Source organism: Papaver somniferum, chromosome 6 (genome assembly GCF_003573695.1).
Source record: "Papaver somniferum cultivar HN1 chromosome 6, ASM357369v1, whole genome shotgun sequence".
Classification (NCBI taxonomy): domain Eukaryota; kingdom Viridiplantae; phylum Streptophyta; class Magnoliopsida; order Ranunculales; family Papaveraceae; genus Papaver; species Papaver somniferum.
In genome coordinates, this window is record NC_039363.1 from 44,182,105 (window position 1) to 44,190,092 (window position 7,988).

General features: G+C 37.3%; 1 long non-coding RNA gene across 7 annotated transcripts; it reads right to left on the reverse strand.

Annotated features, from left to right (window-relative positions):
- Positions 1 to 3,733: 3,733 nt before the first annotated feature.
- LOC113287422 lies at positions 3,734 to 7,337 on the reverse strand. Of its 7 annotated transcripts, none has more exons than XR_003330048.1 (8): positions 6,945 to 7,337; positions 6,572 to 6,750; positions 6,344 to 6,484; positions 6,091 to 6,165; positions 5,398 to 5,563; positions 5,265 to 5,279; positions 4,554 to 5,136; positions 3,734 to 4,174 (listed from the first exon to the last, which is right to left on the reverse strand). It is a non-coding gene; the product is annotated as an uncharacterized LOC113287422 (long non-coding RNA). The 7 variants fall into 7 exon arrangements; XR_003330050.1 differs by having other exon boundaries at positions 5,398 to 5,584; XR_003330046.1 differs by having other exon boundaries at positions 5,398 to 5,641.
- Positions 7,338 to 7,988: the final 651 nt, after the last annotated feature.

Consider the following 7,988-nt stretch of genomic DNA (forward strand, 5'->3'; position numbering starts at 1 on the left):
ATAATTTCTCATACATAGCAGCATACCCTATGGGAACGCTAAATCCGCCAACTCACCTAACGAAGGATCGAAAGCAATCCCTGCAGTATAATATTTATGCACAATCATGCGGGACTCTATAATTGGAACAACTTCAGCAGTCGTGGGAATAATTCCTTCTATTATTGGAGCAATATCTTCCATTCTGGGTCCGGTTTCTTTTACCCCTGCAGTAATGGTGATTTGAGTTTTATTCTCTTAGACAACTTTAGTAGAAACATTCTCATGGCATTGAGGTACAGAGATGGTAACTGTTAGAGCATTTCTCGGACGAACTCGCATGCGTTGATATCTCAAGAATGTTTTTCAATGTTAGTGATCAAAACTATAAGTCTTGATTTCTAATCTACTATAGCTAAGTCTCGGACTAGGAAAGAAAGTGTAGTTGAGCTCAAGGACTTCATGGCGATTCATCATACAAGTACAAGAACTACTCAAGGAATCTGTGGAACTTCTCGACAAAAAGGTATGTGAAGACTTGAACTTATTTGTCACTCAAAAGTCTATCTACTCTATCTCCTACTCTTTGAGACAAGAAGTCGTATTCTATATATATAGACTTGGATTATACACATTTGGTATTTCGAGCCGAGTATACCTCTCCTATCTATATCTCGAAATATGTATTGGTAAGTTTTTCGCTTCGATCAAGTTTATCTTTACCTAGTATGTTTCAATCATCTTGAAAATTGCTTTGACGAGAAATGGTGCAACAACTCTATAACGTCCTCTAAGAATGTTTCAATGATTGGAATGAGAGTTTAGATTACATAACCAATGATGGACATAAATATTTTTGTGGAAACACATATGTGCATAAGTCCTATCCCTTGAACCAAAGTTTGCGAACTTTGTTGATCAAGAGAAACCGTAAGAATGGCTTATTTCCAAGTCCGCGAACTGCCGAACTTCTCATCTCGAGAAATTCTGCTGGAGTTGACAAACTAGTTGCGTGAGTACCAGTCCGTGAACTCGGTCCACGAACCGGCGGAAGGTCTTTTGCCGAGATTTTCTGCTGGAGTTTGTAAACTCTGCCCGGTTGCTTAAGTCCGCGAACCTAGTGTGCGAACTTAAGAAGGTTATATATCTAAAGATGATTTTTGAACTTAAACTTAAAAAGACTAAGGAATGCAGTTAGCAAACCGTGGCTATAAAAGTTCATGAACCGATTCAAGTGAATCAAATCATCTTTGCTTCAATTGTGTCTTGTGTAGTACATGAGATTTCCTTGCAATTGACAACTCTCTAACTAGTTCATTTGAAGTCATTTGAACTAGTTATCGTGAAGAAGAACATTGTTGATATGAAATGCTCATATGGATAACCAATTGGTTAACTATTGTTGAACCAACAAGTGCGTATGTTTGGGTACGGTTAACAAACCTAGAAACGTGCATTGTCAAGTGTGTATAAAAAGCTAAGTTTTCGATCTAACGGTTGAGAAATATTAGCTTGAATCTAAATCAAGTTTTCATCTAACGGTGGATATTGATTGCTTTGTTACCAAGTCAAAACCCTGATTTGAAAGACTATATAAAGGAGACATCTAGTATTGTGCAAAACTAATCCCCACACCTTACGTGTGATACTAGTTAGCGTGCTAGAGTCGTTTCTCCTTTAACCTTTGGTTTTCTTCTTCTAAAAACATGTTAACGACTTAAAGACTTCATTGGGATTGTGAATCCAGGCCGATACTACTTTTATCGTAGTTGTGTGATCTGATCTTGCATCTTATATCGTACGATTACAATCAGATTGATTGGCTTGAGATTGATATCTCCGATAGGAAAGATATAAAAAGTAATCACAAACATCTTCGCCTCATTGTTTGTGATTCCACACCATCTTGTTTCGCTACCATACAATTAAGATTGTTCTGAGGTTATTGATAACTCTAGGCTTTTCTTCGGGAATATAAAACCGGATTATCAATTGGTTCCTGTTCACCTTGATTATTATCAAAATACGGAACAAAACCTTTAGGGTTTATCTGTGTGAGACAGATTGATCTTTTGATAGACTTGTCTGTGTGAGACAGATTTGTTTATTGTCAAAGCCTGCAATTTTGGGTCGTAGCAACTCCTAGTTGTGGGTGAGATCAGCTAAGGGAATCAAGTGCGCAATATCCTGCTTGGATCAGAGGTGTATGGAGTACAACTGTACCTTGGATCAGTGGGAGACTGATTGGGGTTCAACTATAGTCCAGTCCGAAGTTAGCTTGGGGTAGGCTAGTGTCTGTAGCGGCTTAATAAAGTGTGTGTTCAATCTGGACTAGTCTCGGGGTTTTTCTGCATTTGCGGTTTCCTCGTTAACAAAATTTCTGGTGTCTGTGTTATTTCAGTTTCCGCATTGTATTGTTTTATATTTATAACTGAAATAATACAGGTTGTGCGTTAGATCGTCAATTAGAGTAATCCAACCTTTGGTTGTTGATTGTCTTTGATTGATCCTTGGATATTTTGCTTTGGTACCGTCCAAGTTATTCCTTGTGTTTGATTAAAGACTCTCTGATTTCTATTAGCTCGAGTAAATCAAAACAAGAGAGAGATATTAACTCCTTGATATACTTTAATATAGATTGAGTCTGACTGTCTAGTTGATTCTCTAGCAAAGTATATTGGAGTTAGTCCATACAGATTGCTAAGCGAAATATTAGGTGGTGTTGTTAGACCCCCGCTTTTTCAATTGGTATCAGAGCAGGCAAACACGTTTAAGACCTTACGAGTCTGTGTTTATAGCGATCTGACTCTATGGATAAGAGCATCTCTGATAACGCAACATCAGTCCAGGGTCATTCAGGCAAGTTTTAAAGATCTGGAACTTATGAGAAAAACTCTAATCCTTGTCCATCAACTGAATCTACATTCAACTGCGAAAAATCCCTTGACGAACAGTTGGATGATCTTTCGGATGATAATGATTCAAAAGAGGGACAAAGTATTGATGAGGAAGTCTCTCAATATATCAAGCCGTTTGACTGTGCCTTGAAAGAAACGAAGTCAACAACCTGCTTGAGGAAATACATGGCTCCTCTTTGTCAAGAAAACAAAAAACTGAGAAAACTCTTTAAAGGATATGATGGTGGTTACAAACTCTTAAAATCTATCGTTAAAGATCGTGATGAAGATGTACGCACAAAAAGGTCTGAATGTGATAATCTTCTCTGAAATCTCTGTGTGTTGAAAGAAAGACTTGCAGATGCTAATGCAAGATATGACTCTCAAGAAAAATGCTTTAGTGACAGAGAACTCACTACAAAAACAGGTCTTATTAGTGAGGGTCCATAAACCGTCACAAATAGATAATAACCGTCACAGATAGTAAATAAACCGTCACAAATGAACATTTGTGACGGACGACCAACCGTCGTGACTGGTGGCGTCACAACTGTTATTTGTGACGAGTTTTCTCTTTTTCTGGCGGTTAGTCAACTGTCACTAATAGGTTCTCTATCTGTGACGGTTACTTGGCCGTCACCAATTATACGACCACCGCCGGCTAATTTTTCCGGCAACGACTGCCGTGTCGGATTTTCGTATTTGTGACGGTTTACTAATATTTTCTGTCGTTACCGGATTTATTGTCGGTACTGGTCACTGGTTGTCACCGGCGCCGGATTTAAAATTCTATGAATTCTCAGACTCACAAATCTTGGATTTTTCGGAACATAAACTTACACCATTTCATATAAAATAAGAAACTAAATTTAATTATAGAAACTTGTGAAGTTTTACAAAGTTTTCCATGTTGAGTTCTACTGTTTCTGAAACAAAAATCTGGGCAACAGAACAACACCCAGAGAGTTCAAAAAGGTAATAACTAAGCTTAAAAACAACTAAAGTGCCTGTGTAAAGTTTGGGACAAACTGCGAACACACCTGATGGCATGAAAACAAAAAAAAGGCATCATGCCATTCCCTTATATTCAAAGAAACAAGCACCTGTATATGCCAATTTCCCTTTATTACTCCATCCCGAGAGCATTGCAAGTCCAGGATAATCACTTACAGTCCATAGTCTTCCCGCACGCAGATTGAACATTTCATTTCTTAAGGAATCATACGTATCTAACCCTGCCTCCCATAACTCCTTGAGCTCATCTATTAACGGTCTCAAATATACGTCGATGTCGTTACCTGTGACAAATAAGACAATGAGTTTGAATATTTGGTACCTTACCGATGCAGAACATACAACAAGTCTAAATGTACCATAACTAGACAAATGCAGATACAAATAAATAACTGAGCTTAACATATAATCAGCAAGGAGCTAATGCAGATGCAATCACACACAATAACTAAGAGGGATCATACTAAACAGGATAATATTTTCACTTTGTGTCGAGCATTAGATGACAGTAATCAGCAAAAAAAGAATGATAATGAGAACATCACATATGGTGTTTCAGTTAACAACAGTAGCAATAATGCAATGGTGACAGTAATTGGCATAAGCGTATCTGATATCTGATTAGTTAACCATCCCCATAGTGAATGAAAAGGAAAGCGTTACCAAGCAAACAACGCAAGTCAGGCTATACTCCAGCTTCACAGAATCCAAAACCATCAATGTCATTAAAGGATGATCTGACTCAAGATCACAAGAGAATTGATCGACAAACTCGACTGAAACTCCATTAGATCCATTGAAATTTATATAAAAGGCACCCAACTCTATTAGCCAAGGAGATTTAAGGAGCTCAATGTGCTCAGCCCTCAACTTGGACCTGAAGTTTTTGACATTTACAGAGGAGTGTACCTACAAACTCCAGTAGAACCTCAATAAACCGGGATGCACAGAAGAGCATTTTAAATATCTTCACATAAGAAGAAGAGATGGTTTACCTTGTCATATTTCTTAAGACTTTCTGTATTGCAATTGCGTTCATAGTAACATATTCAATCAACATTCAACCTTGTTGAATCATTAGTGAAACAGTGACGAATACGCAACACAATCAACTTGCCAGTGTTAAGCACACACATTCAAAAAATGGCAGTGAATTACTTGGCTGCTGCTAAACCAAACCTTACTACTGCTTGCACTCTGGAGGTCCCTCCCCTTGCTGTTCTTCAGCAGCTGGAACTCTACTTTTCTGCAACTCAGAAAGTAGATAAACTCAGCTACAGTTATCTAACATACAAACCACAACAGTGAATAAATTGAATCGACATGAACTCAGTAAAAAGGAAATGAGCAAATAGAGAGAGAGAGATTTTTTACCTTTCCAGATGTTGGCTGTGGGGATTTAAGTCAAGCGAGCAAACAAAGAGAACATATTAGAACATATTTGAGAAGAGTAGAAATTGAGTAGCATAACCAGCAGAGTTCAGATTAAGGGGTTCAGTGATATTACCTTCTTCCTGTTCTTTCCTTCATCTTCATCATCGTCTTCCTCGTCATCATCTCCATCCTCATCTTCCTCGTCATCATCCATATCCATATCAAATTCTTCACTCGGGACAGCTTCTCCAGTGAACCACGACACAACATGTGGTATGATCTTGTCACGGATGGTGGAGCTTAAAAAAGAGAAGCACAAACTTCAAACATATTCAGCAACCACAACAATTTGGATAAGATTCCAACGAAATCTGTAACTGTAAAGTAACATGAATCATAAGGTTCGTATTATCAAACCAACCAATCCGCCAAATTTAGCATTAACTTGGCATCTGTAATCTTGCCCTTTATTAAAACACTCACTAATTAAGGAAAGTGGTCAAGTAACGACTTAAAAGAAAAACAAGAAGCATCATCAGGACTTGTCCACGTATTAACAAGCTACTACCAACATGGGCACCCTTATACTTTATTTAATTAACTAACCACAATGAAGTACTAAACAAAAGCAACTCCACAAATATTTGTACAGGCGAAGGGACTCACTCATATATACAAAACAAAATGACTAGGTGTATCAGAAATGTTTGGTCATGTGCAAAGCAATTGACACGTCACATAGTACAATACACATAGTGATTGAAATGTATATTTTCACACTCATGCTAAGCAAGCAGTTCTGGACTAAGTTGGTTAAGTCCAATACCTTCAATGTAAAATAAGCATTTAACTACCCTCATTTTACTCTTTCAACTGTCGAAGCACATCCAAGCAAAGGGACCTATTGTAGATTCAGAAGGTCAAGATTCAGTCAGCAATGAAGGAAAGAAAACAAGAAGATTACAAACACATGACATGTGCTAGGTGAGCCCCCAAACCTTGATCCTCCTCATTTTATCAGTAAATTCAGCATTAAACATAAAACTATCCTTCTGAGAGATTGTTTTCGTGTTAGGTACCTTCGCAAGGATCTTGTATTTTGAACATGAAAGGGAATGAAGCAGCCTTACAACATCATCATCCGACAAATTCAGTTGTGACATGATTTCTGAGTAAGTTAGCTTATCTGACGAATTGAACAACAACAACAACAGAGAAGCCTGAAACATGAAGAAAAAAAAAAACACTTAGCCTTTTAATTCATAATTTAACCAGCCACATCTGGTGCATCTTAAAATCAAAGTTACCTGATAAGTGGTCACAACAAGTTCAATAGGTTTCTTCAATCACTGATCTAACCATCATCAATTGTTCTCTGATTTCTTTGTTCTTCTACATTCTTCAGAACCTAAACGCAATCACTAACCCTAACTTGTAACAACATCAAATCTTCTTCGAACCACAACTATTATCTAGTCCTCTTTATCTATCATTCAAACTCAAGAACAATGGTGTAAGTTTATAACCAAAGACCTATTTTGGGATGGACCCTAATTCCCAATTGATTCATTATAGAAACTGAAATTAAACCATATACATCATCCAAACTTCAATCGAGAGCAAACCCATCACTAATTGATCAATCTATAATTATTTAAAGAAACCCTAAATTCAACTTACCTTTCTGTTGAGTTTGAATCAACACACGGATTGACACCATAACCATCAATTTTCCCTGATGCCATTCCATTTCTCTAAATCTCAGACTCATGATCTTTATCTCCAACATCGATTCTCATTGAAACCTTAATCTTATCTGTAAAAACATCACCTTTTTCTTAGAACTCTCTCCCTCAACACAGTTATATGTTCAATCAACTATGGCTCCATCAACATCAGTATTAATTTTCTATGAATCCCTCTCTTAGAATTAAGCTTAAATCTCTTGAAATTGAAACTGACAGAGAAGAGGAATAGAGGAACAACAGAGAAAGGAGAAAAAATGGCGGAGAAAAAAATGGAAGTGAATAAGACTAGATCTGTTTCAGCAGATAAGGCTGAGAAAAAAGAAAAGAAAAAGAAAAAAAAATCGATTGCTGAGAGACCGTAGCCATTACACTGCCGGAAAACCATATTGCTTTGTCGGAAACACGAAACCGACAAAAGAAAAATCTGCTCCTTTGACTAATCCTAGTATTTCCTACGGTTGGTCAAAAACCCTCACAAATAGTGACTATTTGTGACGCCCTAAAAAAAAACCTCACTAATAGGACCTGTTTTTGTAGTGACTCAGTCTTCTTGCCAAAGAAAAATCCTTGGAATCTGACCTTGCAGCTGCTCTTGATAAAGTAAAATCACTGGAACAGAATATGAGAAGGTTCAATTCTAGCTCTACAAAATTGCATTCTATGATTGGAGCATGTAAAGAACATCGTGATACACGTGGTCTGGGTTATAAAGGAATAGACGCTCCAAAAACTAGTAAGATTAATTTTGTTAAAGTCGTTGATAATTCTCCATGTGAAAAACCTTTGACAGTTTGCAATGGCTCTAAAAACAAGGATTCAACTTCTTCTAAAATTGCTCACAAGAGATCGGTCAAAAAAACAATTCCTTTAACTGCTATTACTGCGGGAATAAAGGACATTCCCAGCAAAGATGTCGCTTTCAGTTGAGGAATGAAAAGATTCATAACATTCTTACATGGATGTCCAAGGAAGTTAT